Source organism: Equus caballus, chromosome 31 (genome assembly GCF_041296265.1).
Source record: "Equus caballus isolate H_3958 breed thoroughbred chromosome 31, TB-T2T, whole genome shotgun sequence".
NCBI lineage: Eukaryota > Metazoa > Chordata > Mammalia > Perissodactyla > Equidae > Equus > Equus caballus.
This window is the reverse complement of record NC_091714.1, coordinates 13,651,860-13,676,700: the sequence shown is the minus strand read 5'-3', so window position 1 is coordinate 13,676,700 and position 24,841 is coordinate 13,651,860.

The window sequence follows — 24,841 nt, the reverse complement described above, 5'->3', positions numbered from 1 at the left end:
TTTATTTTGGGGGGCATGAATCGCTAAGAATCCTTTTAGAATACCCTTGACTTATCAAAAAAAATTAACGCCTTTGAGAGAAAACAATGTTAGAGGAAAGGCTCAGTGATAAACTCAGTACAGGGATTTTGGGGTTTGTTTTTTCTTTTTTTTTAATCAGTGACAGAATTTCTGATGCCTTTATTCTCACACTCCTCAAATCTCTCTATTTTAGCCCTTTTCCAACAGAGTTACCCTAGTTCTTTTAGTTACAAAATAGTCTTCTCCATGGAGATTTTCCCTTCATGGAATTTTTCTCCTTTGTACTTAAAGATTCTACCTTATTTGTGTCAAAAAATTGCTTTTATAAATATAACTTTGATGAATTTCAACTCATCTTGTACCTCATGTGTACCCACATCATTTTATTTCTATAGATATTTGATTTTTTTTCAAAAGTCCATAAAGATTTGACAACGGATATATTTTAGTCTTATCCTAAAAGAAACACTAATAGTTCCTGACAATTTCATCATACTTCACTTCATATATGCATATACACCTCAAAGCATTTTCCAATAAAAATATTTATTTTATTCTTATGAGCTTGTGAACTGGGCAGACAGATAAATAATGAAATCTTAGACCAGGAAGGAACCGTAGAGAGCACCCAGTACAAAGTCTTCATGACTGTAATAGTTAGGGTATGGTTTTGGCTACAAGTAATGAGTGAAAGAAGAACCAATTTCAAATTAATCAAACACAAAGGATCTCTCCCCAACCTACCTTTCTCTCTTTCTCTTCATGACTTAACAAGAAATATTAAAGTAATCGAGTAGGAGGGTTGATTAATTAATTTGCCAATGATGTCATCAAAGAATCAGGTGTTCTCCATCTTTTGCTCATCATCCTTGTATGATACACCTGTACTACTAGTCAGTGTTCTCCAGAGAAGCAGAACCAATACGATGTGTAAATATATAGAAAGAGATTTATTATAAGGAATTGGCTTGTGATTGTGGAAGACAACAAGTCCAAAATCTGCAGAACTGATGTCTTAGTTCAAATCCAAAGATCCAAAGCCTCTGTAGAACCAGAAAGAGCCAATGTTTCAGACCAAAGAACATCAGGCTGGAGAATTCTCTCCCACTCAGGGGAGGGGCAGCCTTTTGTTCTATCCAGGTCTTCAACTGGTTGAATGAGGCCCACCTACATTACGGAGGGCAGTCTGCTTTCCTCAGTCTACTGACTTAAATGTTAATGTCATCCCAAAACACCATTACAGAAACACCCATGATAATTTTTGAACAAATATCTAGGCACCCTGTGGCCCAGTCAAATTGACGTGTAAAATGAACCGTCTTGACAACACTCATATCAGAACATAAGGAGATTGGCTACAATTGGCTCCAGGCATCAATTTCTTACCCATTTACAATCAAAGGCTAATACGGAAGAATGTGTATCCTTATCTCATGATCCATTTTAACAGCAATAAATCTTCCTAGACAAGTTCTCTACATTTCTCATGAGACAAAATGGCATCACATGTCCCAACTACCACCAAGGGGACTGGAAATCATATAATCATTTTAGAGAAATCCAGCTGAAGCACTTGATTGCCCCAAGTTAAAAGAATACTGGGGTCCCATTTTCAAGGATAGTGCGAATGAATGTTACTGTTGTCTAGGCACTAAATACTGTCTGTCTCATTGATGAAAATAAGACTCCCTTCATCTGAAAACATATTTATGGGCACTCTGTTAATACAACTATTGTCTGTGGTTATTTCAAAATTAAAGTTTGTCAATAGTAATTAAGATTAATTATTCACACTATATCATCTCTAGTAAAATTTCCTACAGTTTCTTTTTCTAAATGTGCTTGACCGTCATACAAACACTACTTGAACATTTCTGAGGATTGAGAAGTCTTTATTTTACTTTGTTAAACAATTCTGATTATTAAGCAGATCCTCGTTTATATGTTTCTCCATAAATGAAAGCACAAATATGTTGAGTGTCTATATGTGCCCCCTATAACCTCCAACTGCTTCTGAGGAAGCACTGGAAAATCCTAATTTTTCTTCCATATGATTGTGCCCCTTCACAAGTAAGGCCAAAAGAAATCAGGTAGCTTACTAAACATTACAAGGCTTTTTACCAGCAGCACTAAAACGACTCCTCTGTCTTATGTGACACATCGTTCTGCTTTTTTATGTCTCTGATAGATACATTCACTTTTCTCCAATCCTTTAACTAATGCCTGTTGAATTATCCTGATGTTTCAAGTTTTCAAAAGAAAGCATACGATATCAAATAAAGACCTATGGCTAAATCATGTGCTGTTGAAACCTATACTGTATATTTGAGCAGAATTTGCTTTTGATGATGCTGAAAGTGCGATTTTCATCTCCCCTTCCTTCTCTTTATGTATTTTGAATTATAATTTAGTTTCTCTATTGGTTTTTTGACCCTGAGTTTAGTCTTAGTGAATGCAATCAAGTGGAAAGGGACTTGGCGGATCCTGTCCTAGTGAGAGGAAAGCTCAGAAACATGAGGACAGCAGTAATCTAGAATAACACCCAGAGGTGACACTTGCATCTGGAAAAACAGACTCTGGGTCTTGTGAAGAACTGTTGATGTTTCACTGTCTCTCAGCAAGAGAACATGCTGTTTCCTGTCGCATGTTTCCACTATCTAAAACTATAGCTATTAGTTACAGGATATTAATAAATTACTGGAATATGCTAATTTTGTTACTTGATTTGCATAATCATATATGTTGATTTTGATATGATTAAAATGTACTATGAGGATTTTTTTTAAAATTTCCTCTGACAATTCTAGAGAGAAATGCATTTTGAAAGCATCAAAGTACAGGAAGATGAATCCTGGAGAAGGTGAGTCAGAATTCAAAAGAGAAATGGCATTTTTTCATTTTTACTACAGTTAGTCATTCAGTGGCCCCTCATGACTAAGTTTCTCCGGTTTAAGTGAGGAGTAGGACACAAACAGCCAAATCATTCCATTTTCCCCCACTCATTTTGATTGATGCTCCCTCATTGCTTACACTACCCAATTTCTGGTGCTGCAGTATAGACAAGTAGGCACCGTAAGATCTCGCTAAAAAACACGTACACTGCTAATGGTTATGAGGTTTCTTTTGGGATGATAAAAATGTGCTGAAATTAAATAGTGGTGATGGTTACACAACTCTGTGATATACTTAAAACCATGAAACTGTAAAGTAATAATAATAATTGTACAACTCACAGACTGTGTCCTGTCACTCCAGGGAACATCTTTTCCCTTTCCCATTCCCTGAGGGTCATTTGTTAATCCATATGCTTCTCTGCATGAGACTAAAAATTCCCTATATCCAATTATGCATTCATCCAACAAATCCTTTATCTTGTGTGTTTCTTGTATGTATATATTTCCTATTTTCTTGCTCAGTTTCCCTTCCTTTGGGGAATTGCCACTCTCCCAATCCATGTTAAATAATGCAATGCCCAAACCCTAGCAATGGGAGTAGACACAGAACCTGACCCTGGTCACTCAGAATCTCTCCACGGGATTTACCCCAAAAACATCTGGAAGGGGAAGGCCTCTCTCATCCTCTGTTATTTAAGTCATAAAGAAGATGTGAACTCAAGGCTACCAGCAGCTGTCTTACCAATCCTGAAGAGAGTCTGACTATGGGTAAATTCAGGCAGAGACAAATAAATCCAAGAGATACAGAGAGATAAAGATGGAAATGGAGAATGAAATGAAAGAGAGAACTTACAAAATTGTCTGAAAACCTGGATCCTCTTTGTAAGAAGACAGATTCCCCTCCTGCCCTTGGATTTCCAAAAGATACGCACTAATATATGTTCCCCTAATTCTCATGCACATTTTCCCCCCAAGGTAAGTTTTACTTGGGGTTTTTCTTATTTTGGGAACAAAAGAATCCACATTATATCAATTAAATGCAGTTCTTGCTGTTAAAAGAACTTAAAGACTAGTGGTAGAAACAGGCCTATAAACAGATACATGTGAATAGAGTATGAAAAAGTGCTAAAAGTCTGCCTAAGTTATACTGCAGAAAGGGTAGAAAGGTTAGTGTTCAATTATAACTGAGGTGGTGGAGGAAAGCGTCAAATAAGACATGGCAATAAGGCTGATCTTGAAGTGTAACAGGAATTTATCAGGAGAACTAGACTGGAAAAGTGTAAGACAGTCTATAAAAGATAACCAGCATGAGAAAATCCACTGACCATAGAATAGCATATGCATAGAGAAAAATAAAACAAAATAAAGCAGTTAATTACAGTAATGCAAAGGAACTACGCTAGAGTGTGTCTGGAGACAATGCTAATGGTAAGCAGAAGCCGAATCGTAGAGGTCCTCGTTTACTACATTAAGGAACTTAGATGATATCATGTAAGAAATGGGAAGCCAATCAAGAATTTTACATAGAGGAGTAAACATTATAACATGTTCCAATACATTTGATAGGATGAGACTTAAGGCAGGGATAACAGTTTTCAACAATTTGCAATAGAACAACAGAGACAAGGTGCAGGTCACATATTAATAAGTGATGGAAGGAGTGGGAGTGGAAGATACACATTTGAAAACAAGTCGACTCGTTCTTTCCCTCTCCCTTAGTCTCTGACTTCTAGACTTCCAGTTCTCTGCAGCTTCAGTAAATTGGCCTCCTAACTTGATCTCTTGGGATTCCATACTACCTCATCCCTGTCTATTCTGGCCCTCATTATTCTGTACCTTTCAAGTCCAGCAACATCCGAGCCTGCCAGGAAGGATCAGGTTCAGAGAGAATCATGGTATATATATCAAAAAGGGTAGCAGACACTCTGCATAATTTTTAATAATACTCTTTCACAAGGTCACCATCTACTGCTCTGAAATATTGATTGCTCTCTATGGGGAACAGAGCTATGGCTTACACTTGACATCTTTCGCTCTTATAGTATCATATTGTCACAAGAGCAATTACTTGCAAAGCCTTACCCTATGACTGATTGCGTTTGTGGCAGAGGATTCTGAATGTTTTTTAAATGGCTCTTCATAAGTAGGGTTGCTACTTAATGGAAATACGAACTTGCCGCAAAGTGGCAGCGTGAAAGACAGGGTCTTGAAAGTCCCACACTGAAAAGGAATTTGCTTCTGCTAAGATCTGACATCTGTTTTTTCTCAATGGTCAATGGTAAGTAAGAAATGCATACTAAGACCCATGGAAATCAAGGTAAGAATACTAAAATGGTCAAATGTGGATTTATTAATTAGTTGAGCAAAATAGCAACAAGTAATAATGGAGACACCACAGGATTTCCTAGAAAGACTGGAGTTCAAATATTGGTTCAGCCACCTACTGGTTATACAACTTTGAATAAGTTGTCTAAGCTCTCTGAGGCTTAGTTTTAGCAACTGCTTCCTTCATAGGGTTATTTTGAAACATTAAACAAAATAAGATAGGTCTGACTGAATAATAAAGAATTTAGTACATGGATGGTGCCAAAAATATGTTGTATTGCGTTTCCATATAAATCTATAACAAGAAATGTAATGGAAGTCATAAGGAGCAGGACGTTGCTTCTCTTCTGCCAAATGCATGTGTTGTATAACTCGGGACACACAGAGTAGGAAGATGGGCAACACAGCCTAGAAAGCAGGCCAGATGACTTTTTTAAATTTTGGCTACAGTGTCTCACTCAATAGTCTTTTTTAAGCATGCTGCCTAAAAATATAAATTCCTCTTTATTATTGTCCCTCCTTTCCAGCCCTGAGGCTCAAAACCCCCAAAGTATCTTTGACCTCTTCCTGTTCTATTCAACAGGATGTCAGCCTAGATTTATTGCCTACTGACATTATCAAAGATTTTTTTCGTAACACCAGGATAGAAGATTTTAAGGACTTTTAGAAAAATAAATTTTAGCATAAAATAGGCTATTCAGAAAGTCTCTAGGTAGGAAGTTGTCAGTCATAAAGGACCTGTTTTGATCCATTTCAAATATGAGCCTAAGGGATTAGATGCTGCTTTAGCAAGATGCTCAGTGCGAGTTGGCTGATAATTCTGCTGAAAATGTTTATTGCACTTTATAGAGAAAGTGCATTTGGAGAAAGTCAAAGTAAAGCAAGCTGTATTCCAGGAGACCAAGAAATGTCAGTCAGGTGATCTTGGATTTCTGAGACACTAAAGGAACCTTGCCATGTTTCAGGACTACTTTCTAATTTGCTTTATAATTCTGGGGATGTATTGCTTGACTGTGGATGCTGCTCAATAATATCAGCGCAGTAAGAAACAGCATGGAGACTCAGAGCCAATTACCCCAGGATTTTTTAATTTCAGTATTCCATTTCGTCTCTTCTAGCCTTCTTCTTGCTCTGCCTACAGGAAGTACTGGTGATGTCTTCCATGCTGGGGAGCTGTCAGTTACATGGTTCATCTTATTATTATTTCATACCCCATGTCTACGAAAATAACCTTTTGACCCAAGATCGTTATGTAATGTGCTTTGATTTATTTTTACAAACACACAATGGGTGGCATTTAGGGCATTTGTGCGGCGGTGGTGTCAGGGGCATCCATGTGTTGTACAGTAGCTAAAGTCTCAGACTAAATGGCAGGTTCACCAGGAAAAACACAAGCCCTCTATATCCATGTCTTTATATTTACTCCCCATTTTTTTCCTCTCCCAGCAAATACATTATCTGCAGGGGGAAATAAGAATATATTAGTCTTTCCAGAGTAAGGCTATGTCTCTATATAAACAAGACAACCTAAATCCCCAGAGGAAGGCTCCAATGCATGGATTAGAACGTGCTTGGATACAGATATACCGTGAAAAGAAATTACCAACAGCCTCAACTTCACCACTGTAGAAGGTCCTTCAGAGAAATACACTTTTTAATTCTCAGTTTATAAAATGTTTTCAGGGGGATTTTTATCTGTAATCATGGAGAAGACACTTTTGAATGCACATGAGTTTTTCTTTCACAAGTGAGATAACGCAGTCTTCAGGATAGGCTCGATGCCCTTACTCATCTTCCTGTAAAAATGCCTCAAGAAGTGACTACTTAGTAGAGAAGAAATTGATTTGAAGCACTGTTAGCCTAGGAAATTAATGCATGTCCATACCTAGGACAAGAAAATAGCTGTAAAAAAAGAAACACATTTTATATTTAATGTTGAAACATCTCTAGCTGTGCAATAATTTTAAAATATAGTGAAGTCCCATTTTAAATATGTCATCTATTGTGCTGCTATCCACTTAGAAAATGCTCATTAATAATACTTGGCCCATTGTCATGAAATGGAGTGAGGTCAAACTAATTTTGCGAAAATAAGGAAAAAATAACTGTGAAATATGTTTGAAAAGCTGGGAAGAGCTTGAGGCTGTTGCAAGTTGAACTCTGGAATGATTTCAGAGCTCTCAGTGGGGAAAAGCTCCACAACATGGAAAAGAAGCAGAAGGATGGCAAGAGTGGGGAATTTTCTAGTCACAGATTATATCAGACATTGGAAAATAAATGATTTTAGAGAAAAACAAAACGAAAGCAATCAGTTCTGATTGCAAAAGTAGCTATTGTGTGCCTATCCAGGTCTTATGTTCTAGAAAGAAATCAACAAAACCTAGTCTTCACTCTAAAGGATCTCGTAGCCAAAGTACATTGTTCTGGGTTTAGGGCACATCCTAACAGACAGAAAACTGAAGTGCTGAAAGTAGCTATCTCTTCAGAAACATCAGCCAGGTAAATCTGAAACTACAGGTTTCCATTAAAACAATGTCTCTTATAAACTAGATTCGGATGTAACACACTTTGCACCCTGAAATGAGAAAACAAGACTCCTGGAAAAGAGAAAATATAACAACTCTCATAAATCCCAAAGCAAGTGGAAAACTATTAAACCCAATATCCATTATCTGGCAGTAGCTGCAATGAGAATTAAACTACCTTGTCCATGAAGAATAAAGTTTATGGATGAAGAGGAAAGGTTTTGCTCATAATGGAACATTGTTTAAAACCTGACCTCACTGTTTACAGCTCTTCCCACTGGGTATAATTTGAATTCATTATGGGGAAAAATATAAAGGAACATTTTTTTACTTGGGAGAAAATTTCATTTTTTCATGGATATTGAAATGATCCTCTCAAATCAATACTGAATTATAGAGTGAACTAATGTAAGATGGAGGGACGGATGTCAAGCCATTTCCTACTGCAGAAAGAGACCCTAACCACCACTTTTGTAAGGGAAACTGTTTCCTTAGAGGCTTGCTGAGGGCATAGTGTTTGTTCGCATCCATCGAAACCTGTGTTGTCTTTGGTTCTATGTTGAGAAATATGAAAATAAAGTAAAGTAGTTCCCTTTGATTCTGCTTCAAACTAGAGAAGATGTTAAAATATCTTGAGGGACAAAGTGGTGAAATAGAAGAGGAAAGAAAGGTAGATTGAGTTATAGAGAGGTGTGTGTGTGTGTGCGCGCGCACATCTGTGTTTTATTGCCAGACCTCTTCAATGTACGTGTGGCCTTAGCATTTCTCCCTGGTTTACGAACAGATGCTCTACAGCAGAATATTTCTTTCATCATTATCTTAACCTCTTTTTAAATCTTATCTTCTCTTTTCCGCAGTCTCCCTTTATCATATTTTTTAGGTTTAATTCTTCTCTTCAACTCTTCCCTCCACTTTAGTCTATTTCCCTCCTCCTCCTCTACATTTAAGACCCTAATGATGGCTGGTTCTCGGGGCAGGGGAGTTTATAGGTTAAAGTTAAAAGTTAAAGAAAACATGGTCCTTTTGCATAATTCCTGTTAACATCCTAAAATTTGTCTTATTCATTATATTGGACCAAACACATGTCAAGCAATTTGCTAAATATAGATTCAGTGCCATAAATATATTTATATCCACCTGTCTCTGGTATCTGTGTGCACTTAAAAAGGTACTAATAAGCCATCTGTTCTGTATTGCAAAAATCATTCTTTGGAAGTCCTACTGTGGTACCTTAAAAGCTGTTGAAATAAAGACTTTGCTGAGAAAAGTGTTTATTTTAAAAGTAATTTATAAGCCCTACTTTTCTCTTCAAATAAAGAATCATAAAACACACGTTTAAAAGTCTGTTCCTTTAAAATTATTGCCAGAACTCTTGAGTCCAGAACTATTTCCAAGACTCTACAGCTTAAAGTCCTCTTTTAAGCTTTGGACTCATATAGCCAACAGCCTCTGGCACAGATTAGTGTGTGTTTGGGTTGACTTCCCTGCAAACAGACCCAGATGGTGTCTTAGTCTGCTCGAGCTGCCATAACAAAATCCCACAGACCGAGTGACTTAAACAACAGAAATTTACTGTCTCACGGTCTGGAGGCTAAAGGTCCGTGATCAAAGTCCCAACCAATCAGTCTCATGAGGGCTCTCTTTCTGGCTTGTAGACAGCCACCTGCTAGCTATGGCCTCACATGGATTTTCCTTGGTGCATGACAGAGAAAGAGAAAGCTCTCGGGTGTCTCTTCTTATAAGGACTATATAATCCTATACATATAATCCTTATATGATCCTATCCATATAACCCTTATATAATCCTCTCTGAGCAGGACTCCACACTTATGACCTCATTTAAACTTAATGGCTTTCTTAGAGGCACCATTCCCAAATTCAGCCACACTGGGGAATAGAGCTTCAATATATAAATTTTGGGAGGACGCAAGTGTTCAGTCCATACTAGGTGGAAAATTGCACACAGATTTAAAGAGGCATACCTGGAAGGAGAGGTAGAAGGAAAGACTGGGCAAAGGAGAAGCTGACCTGTGACCTGTGACCTGTGAGGTTGCAAGTGAGGGATCTGCCCACCTAAGGGGAGCTGTGGAGCTGGGATAGTCCTTCGGACTAGTCCCAAGTGGTAGAAAAGGGCCGGTTGTTTGCATCCTCACAACAGCCGGTCACTAGTCACAAGCTTCCCCCTGAAAGGACATGCATCATTGCAGCTCACTCTGTCTGAGGACAATGTGCAGTGAGGGATACAGCTGCAACCTTTCAGCAATTGATACTCCCAACAGGTAGAGGAGGGGTAAATTGGCCCTGAAGAAGGATCGTGAGTGAAGTACCACAGTGTCCCTTACACCCTCAGACACACTGGCTGTTTGTAGGAAGTTTGCCCCGTGTAGAAATAGTTTTCCCAAGGTGGTGTTTGGTCTTATTTCCTGAAGAGTTGAAAAGTAAGTGAAAGAAATACAACCTGTGTTATTTCAGTTGGTTTGATACTCATCATCCTCTCCGCCAGTACTCATTCTAGATTCCCTTCACTTTTGAGTAGCTCCTATGATGGCCTAGGTGGTGGCTTGTGGGGTAGAGTGACGTAAGTCCTTACCCCTGTGGGACCTGAGTCCCAGTGGTTACCGTGTCCTTCTCAGATGATGGTTACTGTACTTATCCATTTAATGGTAAAGTTGGACAACAGAGCATAAGAGATGCTTTAATAGATCACCTAAGCTCAAAACACATTCCATCCTGCCCCCATTATGCAGCAACAGCCCTACTTCCTCCTGCTAATCTGAGTCAACTGCTCCTATCAGTGGTCACTCCTTTCCTCCCCTGTCAGCCCTTTGTCATGAGAAGACCACAGTAACCAGATGGAAGACATAGCTTAAAATTTAGTGGGACTTGACTGTGCTCTCTGGTGAAAGCATTGCCTATTTGAAAACTAGTATTTTTAAACCCACAGAGCCTAAAACTGCAGTGACAGAAGTCACAAATGCCCTAGAGAAAAACTAGGGGTGATGGTAAGTGACTCCGCTTCTAATTCCATCCTTTGATCCCCAGACCCATGTACTCTAGCTTACAAAGGATATAGGACAAATAAAATAGCCATTGATTTTCAGTGTATACCATGTCCTGAAGGGTAGCACTCCATCCTCACAAGGTATGATTTCCAACTTGGCACCTCAGTTGCATGTTTAACACACCATTCTACCGCTATATCAGCCTGACGGTTTCTGGTCTGTGAGAAGCATGTTTTAGTCCATTTAGGCTGCCATAATAGAATATCATCAGCTGGGTGGCTTATAAATAACAGAAATTTATTTCTCACAGGTTTGGAAATGGAAAGTCCAAGATCAAAGTGCCAGCAAATTCAGTGCCTGATGAGAGCCCACTTCCTGGCTCATGGATGGCCATCTTCTCTCTCTGTCCTCACATAGTTGAAGGGATGAGGGAGCTCTCTGGAGTCTCACTTATAAAAGCACTAATGCCATTCATAAAGGCTCCACCCTCATGACCTAATCACCTCCCAAAGGCCTCATCTCCCAGTTCCATCCCTTTGGGGATTAGAGTTCAGCATATGAATTTTGGGAGGACATAAACATTCAGTCTATAGCATGTGGCATAAACCAAATGGACCTCCTGATTGTGCAGCCACTATGGTAACTGAACCTCCTTTGTTATAATTTGCTTCACTTGGTCTAAGGAGAGGTTTTGTAGTATCCTGTGTTTGCAGATCAATCTCTAGAAATCTTTAGTGATGCTGGCCAAGGCCCTGCTATAAGAAAAGGTAAGCCATCCCCAAAGTATGTGTCAGTCCCATTAAGGATGAATCACTGCGTCTTCAAGAGTAAGAGAGGTCCAATACAGTCAAATTTCTAGTAAGTTGGCATTCTTTGGGGGAGCAGCCAATATGAAGGAATAAATATAGGTCCATGGTACTTGCAAGTTGGACTTTTTTTTTTTAAGATTTTATTTTTTTCCTTTTTCTCCCCAAAGCCCCCTAATACATAGTTGTATATTCTTCGTTGTGGGTCCTTCTAGTTGTGGCATGTGGGACGCTGCTTCAGCGTGGTTTGATGAGCAGTGCCATGTCCGCACCCAGGATTCAAACCAATGAAACACTGGGCCACCTGCAGCGGAGCGCACGAACTTAACCATTTGACCACGGGGCCAGCCCCCACAAGTTGGACTTTTGGCAGCAGTCAGAGAAAAATATCATCCCTGTTGAGTGAAAACCCATGTTACTGGGTTTTAGATACCATTCCTGCCACAATGGCTACTTCATTTATGTGTCCATTATGCTGGCACAATTGATATATGCTGGTTGACATGTCATTGATTTTCAGTGTGTACCACTGCCCCAAATGAACAAGAAGTGACTAGTACATTAGGGGTCTCGGTTGTTTAACACCTCTGATGGACATTAACCCGTGATACAGAGATCTTCACATTCTGTGCCCACTCCCATAGGTTCATTCACATGCCTCTTCCCCTGTCCATCTTGTCCTTGAGCTTCTAATCTTTCTTTTTCCAGGCTTCAGACCAACCAGCCAGGACATTAGCAGAGCTTTTAACTCCTCTTTCTGATAGAATGGAAAAGAACGCATCTCCAAGAGAACTATGTACTGTAAATTACATGAACCCCTTGAACTCCTTGCTCTCATCTTTGCTGTCCATATACTCTGCACCTACTTCTTCTTTTTTTTTTCCCCCAAAGATTGGCACCTGGGCTAAAAACTGTTGCCAATCTTTTTTTTTTTTTTCCTGCTTTATCTCCCCAAACTCCCCCTGTACACGGTTGTATATCTTAGTTGCATGTCCTTCTAGTTGTGGGATGTGGGACGCTGCCTCAACGTGGCCTGACGAGCAGTGCCATGTCCGCGCCCAGGATCCGAACCCTGAGCCACCGCAGCGGAGCGCGCGAACTTAACCACTCGGCCACGGAGCCGGCCCCATGCGCCTACTTCTTTATAATCCTTCTCCAGGGTGGCTAGGTCCTTTTGAGCTTGAGAGAACACTCTTTCTACCATGCCCTCACCCACATACAAGTGCACAAATGCCAGCTTGGCATACATCAGATCAAATTTGTGGTATAGACAGACCCAAGCCTCAGCAACGACTGTGGTATTACTTAGCAAGTAGACCACCAACTGTACTTTGCCCCTAGGCACCACTGTGGGGGGCCGGTAGTTGACGTCAACCTTGAAAGCTGTGGTACACCAGTCCACAAACTGGATGGTGTGCTTTGTCTTGATAGTGGCAATGGCAGCATTCACATCCTTGGATACCACTTCTCCACAGTAGAGCATGCAGCATTCCACATATTGGCCATGATAAGGGTCACACTTGACCATCTGGTTGGAGGATTCAAAGCAGGCATATCTTCACTGTAGTAAAGATACCATTTCTGGCACAGCTGCTGCAATTAGAGCTACCACGTGGTCAAATTTATGGTTGTTCATTGTAAGCTGCCATTATCCATCCAGTCTTAATAGAGGCCAGACTAGTGAATTTAAATGAGGATATGACAGTGAACATTAGTACTGAATTCTTCAAATCTTTGGACATAATGTTGATCTCTCCCAGTCCCCCAGGATGTAATACTGTTTTTGATTTGTTATTTTAATTGGAAAGTGGGCCATTTTCAATGAATTGTAATAGCACTTTCACTCCACCTCCATCTGCAGCTTTGGGTCAAGAAAACAAGAAGGTTCTGCCAGCTACCGACTATATACATTCCAATTATAAACTCAAGGACCATGAAAATGAAAACCAAGAGAGTCTGTAAACCTAATAGAATCACTGAGAGTTGGACCTGGGCCAGAAATCCATTTATTAGCTGACTTCTGCATGCCCTTACTCAAACAGGGGAGATAAGGTAGTACTTGAGTATTTAGGTATCAATGTCAGTTCAGACTCTGTTCTCACAACCTTGGAAATGTGTGGATATTTCCCTTCTGCCAATGCTTGATTACCTCTGTAAATGGCTAGAGATCCCCCTGAGGAAGAATAGGGGAATTACCTACTGAATATGCTTGGCATAGAGCTGCAGGCTCCTTCTTGTTAGAGACGTGAGCTCTCCTTCAGCAGAGGGATTCAAGGTCTGACAACTCTCTCAGGTCCAGAATCTGTCAATTGCATTCAGACTCCTAATCATCCATCCCTGATATCCTTTGATCGTATCCATTAACCAACACTCTTGTTAGTTGTCCATTTACTTTGCCCCTAAACTCAGTGTTCTCTAACCACCTCCATAGTTCTCTGTGCACTGGGACTCCCTGGCTACCATTTTGATCTTTTTGCTCATTGCAGTAACTGTGCCATCTCCCTCCTTGCTTCTGACAGTTAAGCACCTCACTTGATCTGTGTTATTTCAGAATCGTATCATCACCACTGTTTTCAGGGACTCCAGTTCTGTAATAGCATCTGCTATTCTCAGTCCTAGTGTACAAAGGAGAGGCACCACAGAGCTTCTCACCACAGCCCCTCTCACCAGCACATTCTTTACCTCTTTAGTAAACAGAATGTCTTCTGTAGAACTTAGTAGGCAGTGGGTTTTCCAACCGTATAGGGTATATCTAACCCAGCATACTCAGCTTTCTGAGCCTTTTGATCCCTTTTTTCCTTTATCTGTCCGTATAGTTCTGTCATGTCCACTTTTCATTTAATGTGAGGTATCATTTTTTTAAACTAATAAGAGCCATCTCTCAGAGTCCTTGCCAGGATGCTAAACCCTGCATCACAGAAGAGTGCCCCATATCTATAGGCTGCCCCTTGATCCAGCATCACTGGGATCCTCTCCCATGCATACTTTCCCGTCTCCTGTGGTATACAATAGCAGACCCTACAGCTCCATTAGTGTATACTTCCTCTCTTCCCTTAGCAAGACGAGCACATCTCATTAAGTTATTCTGGAATTTCACGTATATTTTGGTCTATTGTCAGGATGGGAGATGAGAGTAGATTCTGATTGGGGATAATCATTATCCTGTAAGATATCTACCTCATTTGAGACCTCTGAATGATCTTCAATAAAATGCAGGGGTAGGAGGATGGGTTAGAGGTACCTATTTTCTAACAAGGGGTAGTTGTCTAGCTCTGCAGGACCAGCAAATTAAGGGGAATCTGAGAGTTCAAGCCACTCAACCTTGAACTTCCTAAATATGCTCATCCTAATTCTCAGGGTCCCACTCCTTCCTTTGACCTTTTGAAGGGCTTTGACCTTGGTGAAGAGTCTTGCCAGGGCTCGGAATTAAACCTTCTCTTAATTCCCACTGCTCTGATTAGGTTTTGATTAGTGTCCTCCAACTTTTTGTCCTCTGATTGGAGATTAGGTGCTCCAGTTTTAAATGTTGCCTAAAATAGGTTATTAATCACCCTGAGCCTATAATCATCTCTGTTTAATGTATCAATGGCGCTTAGTAATCCAATTCCATAGTCCTTATAGTTTTCATTTTTCCCTTTCAAGGGTCAAAAATAATGCATCAGTCATTGCCTCTCCTCCACCAGTATCCCATTCCAGTTCACCACAGGTGTATATTTTAACAATGGTACCACTAGAGCATGCCAGGAGCGATCCACTCACCACCAACCACCAGTGCTAGGGTCCTCATGGCCAGATAGCTGGCAAGTGATCCGTCTCAAGAATTCCAAGTCAGATTTGGCTTTCTAGGGCCACTACTAATCACAGCCTTCATTTGGGCAACTTAGAAACAGACTTTGAGGCAGAGAATTGTGTGCAGAAGTGTATTTGAAAGTGGTCTCAGGAGGGACAGCTGCAAGGAAGTAAAGCAGCAGGACTGGGCAGAGGGCAAAGCTGACCTACACTGCAGACGCAACCGAGGCTTCCGACCATCCCGAGGGGAGCTCTGGAGCTGGGCAGACCCTTCAGAGCTGTCTCAAAAAGAGGCAAACGGGCATGGATTTGGTATTTCCACAGCTACCATTGGTCCCTGGAGGACAAAGTTGCCGTAAGCAGGAGCAATACAGTTCCCTGAGGCTGAGGGCAATTTCCAGTGAAAGGCACAGCTGTGAGCAAACAGCAGCCCTGATTCTCAGAAGCTACAGAATGGATGCATGCATCCTGAAGAGAGAATCTGGGCAGAATATCACAATACCCGCTATTTATCTACCTCTCATCCTTCAGATTTCAGTTCACTCATCCATCCCTCTGGGAAGTTTTCCCTGACCTTCATCTATCCTTTCTCCCTGCCATGTACCATACTCTGTCAAACTAGGTCAGATCTCCTTATTGTAGATTTTCTTAGCATCGTTTCACAGAGTTTATCATACACTTAATTATATGCTTATTGGTGTGATTATTTGATTAAAATCTGTCTTCGTTAAATTGTAAGCTCCTAAAGGGCTTATATAGGGACTGTGACATTGTTGCCATTATTGAACCTCCAGTGCCTAGATGAGGACCTGTTACACATTAGGGCTCATTCAATATTTATTTGAATGAATAACATGTTGATGGATTACTGTCATGGATGTTGTACACTGTTACAACGGCACGATTACATGGTAAACTCACCCAGGCAGCTATTTCAAAGAATGGCTTTCCACAAGGAAGCACAACAACTTTTCTGTCAGAGAAAATTGTGTTCTTGAACAAAAGTCACAGCTCTGGAGAGCTGCCCAAGAGGCTGCCAGAGACGGTGAAACAACCAGCCACTAGTCAGATTGTCCTGATAACTTCTGAAATCAATGATGCAATAGATGTGACCATGCTCATCCTCATAGTTTTTTTAAAAAAGGAGGTACAAAAGTTCTATAAATGAAAAAAGATGTGCTTACAAAACTATGTCTGTTTCGCCTTGCCTGACTTGAATTCACATTTTAGTTCCATGTTTGTTGATTATGACTTTGGTGAAATAATATGCAAATTCTTACCTTGTTGGCAGAGCAACAAAAGTTTTGGGGGTGTGTTTATTGTATATATCAACAGTCATTGTGTGGCTCACTGTTAGTTTTCTTCTAACACGTTGTCTCTAGTATTGATTCTCATAGGGAATTTTTCTTTTGAGTTCTCTGAAGTGACTTTTAATTTTTTTTGTACAAATAAAGGTCTTGTAGAAATTCCAATTAATTCTTTTTCTCTAATTTTATTTGTAATGAGATGCACTTCCTGCAGGAAAAAAATTGAGAAGCCATGAAGAAGGTTAACGCACTTTAAAAGCTCCTGGTTAAACACCAAAGGAGGACTTCCGCCATAGGACTTCAGTAAACCCTGCACCTAAAATGGCTATTTGGAATTTACCCAATACCTTTATGTCAGTCAGCCTACTTTCTGGGATTCATGTACTAAAACTTTTAAGGTTCGTATTTAAACCATTTAAATTCATACTGAAACAAACTCGGCAGGCTGTACTATGTGTACAAGATTTAATGGTAAGTGGTATTTCTGTTGAAGTCCAACTGCACAGTGAATGAGGGACTTCAGCTACAGTCAAATCCAGAGCTGCAGATGAGTGAGTTCTAGATCGTACTCACCCGGCAGTTTAGGATCATATTTCATGAGATACCAACAAGGAGGCTTTGTTATAAATTCTGCTTTATTCTGTAAGAACATTTTAGAGGAGTGGCTCTTAACTGAGAGAGATTTCATCTCAATCTGCCTCACAAGGATCATACTTCCATTTTAATCCTCCTATGCAAGAAACATAGCTTGGCATCTGTTATATGAAGCACGGTTTTCCAGAGATTATTGCTTCTAATAATGGCCCTGTGTTTATCTCAGATAAAGGAAAGGGATTTGTGAATAGATCATCGATCTGAGGAGTCAATATGATGCTTAGTCACCCTGAATTAAATGGTTATGTTTAAAGATTACTCAAGAATATTCAGGATGCCCTGAAGCAAATTGCTAAAGGAAATTGGTTAACTGGACCTGCCAAGTGTTCTGCTATGTAACGTGTCATCTCATGTCCCAAACTATAAGTCTGGGTGAATTATCAAGTGGCCACATCTCAGTATGTACTTGAGGGTCTGATAAACAATGGACTATGTTCCATATTCTGTCCTGTCAGTCATATCACCTTTATAACACAAGATTTAGTATTAACTGGGAATTCTGAAACTTAATGCATTTTATTTTTATTTAACAAATGTATGTATAGCACATGCTGTATCAGTCACTGTTCTAAATGCCTTACAAGCATTAACGTATTTAGTAGATGGATTTGGGACACTATAATGGAAAACACAAGTTCTATGTCATAGGACATCCAGAGTAAAGGTGGAGTCATTGCCCATTTCCATGTTAATCAGTTGTCAAGTTATTTTCCTAAGAAACTCTCAACAACAGGACCACTGAAAGTCTGTTCAGTGGAGCCCCTTGGAGTGGCTTGTTTTGTGACATTTTCTTCTGAGTACAGCAAATTCACCAGATGAAGGACACAGTAAGCTTTCTCCGGTTTCTCAACTACTAAGGTTAAGATATATTGTGGTTGTATAACTGTCAATATGACACAAATTTAGATGCACAAATCTGTACCCACTTGCAGGCTAAATTATGACGGTACCTGAATATGTGTGCTGGAAATTATGATAGTAGTGTTTTGATAGTTTTGAATTATTGTTCCATGTGTCAATAATTTAGAGGGAAATAAGACCAGTTCTGCATACTTCCAGTTCCCAAAATAAGAATCGTCTTTTCTAAATTTTTTCATTCTTTTGATTTTCCCTGCTACTCAGCAGAATACAACAATTTTGATCCTCCCCTTTTAAATTGATGCTGTTATTGTTAAAGCCATGAACACTATTATTCCCATGCAAATAATCATATCTCAGATATTACAGCACCTCGTCGGGTTTTGATTATAGCATTGACCTCATAAGTGGTGGAATAGTCATACATTCCTATCTCATCAACCTCTCTTGAGGCATGAGTTAGCATATTAAAAAGTTTGTGTTTCCATCATTGCTCTCACCAAAGTTTCTCCTCTGTCAGCAATTGATGTATAGCAGTAGCCACGGCCATAGCATGTGGGAAGGCAAAACCTCTGAAATGTTTACTGCATTTCCAAAATTGCTTGTGGCCTAGATTGCCTTTTCAAAAATATTTTGTGCAGAGCATATAATTTCCTTTCGTTTCATGAGGTTAATGGATTGCTTGGTCTGTAAACTGTTTTGCTTATTTAATACAAACACCCACTTCAACTGAACCTCCCCGACTTTGACGGATGACACACCAGGAGGACGAACAAACTTCACTGCAGCTTAAATGAGTGTGTGCATTCATTTATCCCCAGTTATTTTCACCGTACAGTGCTCTGCTTGCTTATTCTGAAATGAAAACAGATGGCATGCTTTCTTCTGCTTCAAGCTGTCCTGGCAGTTCTTTGTGGAATGCGTGAAAGTTGTCTGCAAGTACATTTTTCTTTATAAAGAAAAAAATGGGGTGACAGTGTCCAGTGACATTTAAATCATAGCGAGAACTTAACTCACCACGTAAGGCTGATAGAGTGAGCACAGGCAGTGTGGAAGATTTTCAGCCAATTATCCTGTCTGATTTCTGGCTTGAACTTCATTTTATTTTCACACCAATTCCACTCAGTGAGTTGTTTTATAAGAGCTAATACCAGGCGGTGAATAAAATTAAAGCACTTATTCTTGAGCTTAAAGTAAATAACACAGCACTCCGAAAAATAAAATTGACTGATCTCTCTAACACTAAATGAAAGAATTTTGGAAAGCACTGATTACAAGCTGTAAAAACATCTCTAACTACATATATTTAACTCTAAGTAACTTTCAGTTAATTAACAAATCTTGTCGCTGCTGGGGAAATGACTGTTTTGACAAGGAATATCCCCATCTGAGGGCGAGCTTTCTGAGTGTAATAAGGATATAAATGACATGGATTGCATTTGACTCAATAACCACCACATCAAGTGCAGAGCTGCTCTGGTCATTAAATTATGATTTAAATTATTTAAGGGTGAGCAGCCTATTCCATGTCCCCACTGCGTTGTTTGTCAGCAAGATCGCTTTGTGTTCAAATCCCCGTGGACTACTATCATCCTGCTAGTTTTGCTAAAAACTTTCACAATTTTTCTTTCATTTGGTACTATAGCAACCAAATAGTCATTTCTAAAATATTATTTTGAGACCTTATTGGTACTTACTTTAATAAAAGGCAATTACATGTTTTAGCTTTCGGATGTCTCCCTGATGTCACAAGTTAATAGAAAAAAATCCAAATAACCTCATTTTCTTCAAAGCCAGTAATATTCTGCCTACTCTAAAATGGGCTCATTAAAGGCTAAGTGTTCTGATTTCTTTAGGAGTTACAGATAAAAGAGCTAAGGAATTTAGTAGCAGCTCAATTCCATCAGTCCCCTAACACAGGGAGAGGTGTTAGCCACCCTGGAATCTCCCCAGTGATGCCTGAGGATACATCTCCTACCCCAGCTGCCGAAGCGCCTCAAATCTGGGACAATCCCAATTTTACTCTCACCTAAGAATTGATTATGACTTTCAAGATAGTAAAAATGTTTGCCAATGATGCAGCCACTTTGGAAAGCAGTTTGGCAGTTCCTCAAAATGTTGAGCATAAAGTTACCTTGTGACCCAGCAATGCTGCTTACTCCTGGGTACACAAGAGAAATCAGAACGTGTTCATGTAAAAAGCTATCCATGAATGTACGTAGTAACGTTATTCATAACTGCAATACAGTGAAAACTACCCAGATGTCCATAAACGTATGAATGGATATACTCATATAATAGAATAATATTTGGGAATAAAAAGAAATGAAGTACTGACACGGGGTACAACATGGATGAACCTTGAAAACATTTTGCTAAGTATAAGAAGTCAAGCACAAAGGAACACATATCATATGATTCCATTTGTATGAGATGTCCAGAATAGGTGGCTCTATAGGGAATAGAAAATAGGTTAGTGGTTGCTTAGAGCTTGGAGAGGGAAGAAGGAGGAGTCCCCAGTGGGGAGAGTGGGGATTACCTGTTAATGGGCACGGGAGTGATAAAAATGATCTAAAGTTAATTGTGGTGATGGTTGCATAGCTCTGTTAATATACTAAAAAAAATTGAAATGTGTGTTTCAAATAGATGAATTTTATGGTATGCCTTTTCTATCTCAATAAAAATATTAAAAAATGAGTGTCATTTATGGAATGCTTTCTATGTGTCAAACATTATATTAGGAAGTTTCTATGCATAAACTTATTTAATTGTCAGAACATCCCTTTTATTGCTGAGAAAATCAGAGCTGGGAGATCTTAAGTGACCTGCCCCTACTCAGGAAGTAGCAGAATAAGTCTATCTGACTCTCTAAGTCCTGAGCTATACAGAAAGATTATCACGATGCTACCTTCAAAAAGGGAGCAGTTGTGTGAGTGTTCAGCAAACCAGGATGGCTTCCAAAGTAAATATAATGTGTTGCTCATATGCAGCAACCCCCCAAAGCAATAAACACCATTCAGGTGCCTTTGTCAATGAGATTCTGCCTACGTGACCTGTGTGGTCTGGGCAATACAATTTTTTTTATTGAAATAGTAAGTTGGTTTGAATTGGTTCAAATATCTGTCTTTAAAAACACTTAGAAGGATTCTTTTAACTCAGAGCTTTATAAGGATAAAGAGATCTTTGAGACGATGCAAACTTTTCAATCTACTTAATCTTTAATTAAAATGGAATCATATAGTACAAACTATAACTAATAGACATAAAAATCCGGCATGAACTTCCACTTGGGAACCGAAAAAGTCACAGGATAGTAAAGAAGAAAACAGTCTGGAATGGTGTCCCTCTGGTCACACTCAGTGTAGGATTTCCCAATTCTGGAGTGCCCGGCATTATGCAAAATGCTTTATATATATTTGCATATGTATTCTTCACAGTAATTCCGCATGAATGTTATTACTACAGCTGATATATTAGTAAACTAAATCTCAGAAATGTAACTTACCAATGTCACACAGTTAGAAAGTGAAAGAACCTAGATTCAACATAAACAATGTCCTGTTAAGAAGGCCATGACTTCTCTTCTCCATGAGGCTATAGTTGCATGTACTGTGTATTGATCGCTAGAAATGATAAGTATCAGAATGTAAAATTAGAACATGAATCTCCTGAAACTAAGTCAAAATGGGAAAGAAGACAATTTATGGTTCTCAATGGATTTCAGAAATCCTATAGTTCATCCTCTCATCCCAAATCACATTATTTCTTTCCGTAGACATTTGCCTACTCACCAATGAGGCAGGAGCTTTGGGCAAGTGCATGTCAAACCCCTTTCTAAATATTCCATGTTGCCAACTGCCTAAACATCAGGCCTCTGAGACATTAAGACTGTGCTGTATTTGATTGTACACAAGGTGGGAGATCCTGTTGGTGGCAGTGCCAAATGCCTCGACCTTCAATCGTATCATTATTATTATTGTGGTCAAATTGCAAAGTGCAGCTACTAACCTTGAAACTAACTAAGAATCAGTTCAACCTGCTGGTCATAATATGCTAAGCACTGTTCTGTAAATAACCACCATGATTATCTTTTAAAGAGAAAATGAGAAATTGTATAATAACAGTATTTTACCTCTCATTTTCTCAGATCTAGTCACAAATGAGCAATCTACATTTCCTAAGCACGCTTAGTACTTGACTACGAAGTTAAATTATTTTTGCATCTCTCTTCAATCTGTCTTCTCATATTGGATAATTGATTGGTTTGCCTGTATTTTCGATTACACAGTACAATTTCAGCTGAAAATGTGTGACTCCTAGGAGTTTAAATTTATAACCAGGCTATTGCATTTTCTTTTCAACTCCTTAAATATCTAAACTAAACCTTTTAAGCCTCAAAAATCCAAAGAGTTTACAAAATTAAACTGCTTTTTCACAATAATTTCATAATCATAATCAAGTTGTAATCATTGTTTGCTAATCAATATTTGCGTGGGGTTAGATTAATATTTTCGGAGGAAGAGACAAAATAACCAAGCTAAAATTTACATTTTGGTGGCAATAGACTCAGGAAATAATTTTAGAATTTCTTCAACTAGTATATTTTTAAAAATATCTTTAGCTTATCAACTCAAAGAAAATTATTAAAACACCCTATAAATTAGAGGCAAAGTAGTACTTTTGTTTCACTAAAATCCAGAGCTACAAAGCCTTATATCAAGTATGTGTATGAAAATGTGGGTAAGCAAGAGAGAAAGAGACAGAAACAGAGGAACAGAGAGAGACAGAAACAGAGAGACAGAGAGAAGGAAAGAACAAATAGAAAAAGTATGAATATACAACTTTTCAATCTCCTATCTTATATATAGGTAATTTTTCCTATATATTTACCAAGGAAAGGAGAAACAATAAATCTAAAGTAACATAGAGTTCAGGTAACATCTATATGATATGCCTCATATCCTTTTCCTCTCCTATCTTATATGTAGGTAATTTTTCCTACATATTTACCAAGAAAAGGAGAAACAATAAATCTAAAGTAACATAGAGTGCAGGCAACATCTATATGATATGCCTCATATCCTTTTCCATCTGTGGAAATCAAGTAATGTACACTGCTAAGTTTAAGCAACAGAATTAGACTTAGTACTTAAAATATTAAGAGGGGAATTGTCTGATAATAAGTGGCTAACCATCACTCAACATTCTTATATTCTTAAATAGACAGGTCTTATATTCCAGTGTTGAAATATCACACTGGGGTATGTGTGTGTGTATTTTCATATATGTATCTTCTAAAATTCAATTACCAGGTAAAGATAAAAATTAATTAATTTAAATAAAGTATATTTTTAAAAATATAGAATCTTTGACAGCATGTAATAATGTGTTATTAGTCTCAAAATCTCAAATACCTCCAGCAGAAAAGAGTTATAGGTAATAAGATGGGAGCTATATGTTGAGGAAAAAAATTGAATTCATTGAAAAGAAGATACAGATATTAATAACATAAGTGAGAGAGTCAGAGTGATAGAATAATGGATATATTTGAGTACTGGCGGAGAATCTTAGAATTATCTTCGGATCCACATAAATAATTAGAAAGCAAAAAGTTCATAACTGTCGATTAACAAAAAATAATTCTTGCAAGTCCCACATTTGTTTTATTGGACCAGCTCAGAGGTATGGGAGGCAGAGAAATTCCAAAAGTAAAGTATTATTTTCCCAAATCTAATCAAGCATGGCCAAGAGTTTCTAGGAAATATGGCATTAAGCTCTAGCATACTTTAAGATATACTCTACTTAAGTTGGATTGTGTTGGTGGTTTTCCTTGAAACCCTTTCAAGATTTTTTCAAAGACACAGTAAGCAAAGACGACATCATGAAGAGTGTGTATACGAGTTGTACTGTTATAGGTGAGCAAGACATTAGATATATCATCTTCAATCTAATCATGAGACACACTTTAACATACTGTCTGTATAAAGAAGGAATTTAAAAGTTTAAAAACCCCACATATCTCAGTCTGAATGATGGGTAAATGCTGGCCCCATTGAAGTTCAACTCTTCATAGTGCACAGCTAGGGCATTAAACATTGTATTCACCATGGAGGTCTCAGGATCTGAGAGATGAATTAACTCATGAAAATGTATTTTCTCATCGTTACAGCACCGGCTCTCTCACAATAAGCAACTCGAATCAAGTAGTTCAAGATAAAGTACTTACTCGACATCTTTCAGCAGGATGGGTCTCTCTGCAAATTAAAAATGTATATATCATCCCTAGCTTGACAAGCATCAATGACAAAGTTGAGACCAGCAAATTCTATTGATTTTATGGATGCATCACCAAGGACCAGGTTTAGAATAAATACATGAAGCTGTTCTGTGCAGTACCGTAGTCACTAGTCACATGCGGCTATTTAAATTTAAATTTATGCCCATTACAATTAAATAAAGCAAAAAATTCAGCTCCTCCTGCACTAGCTACATTTCATGTGTTCAATGGCCGTATTTGGCTAGTGGTTATATTAATGGACAACATCTAGAAACAACGTCTCCATCAGTGCAGAAAGTTGTATTGGATAATGTTGGTATAGAGACGTTTTGATGTTTTGTTCTGTTGCTAACATGTAGACTTACTTTTATGTCATAGAAGAG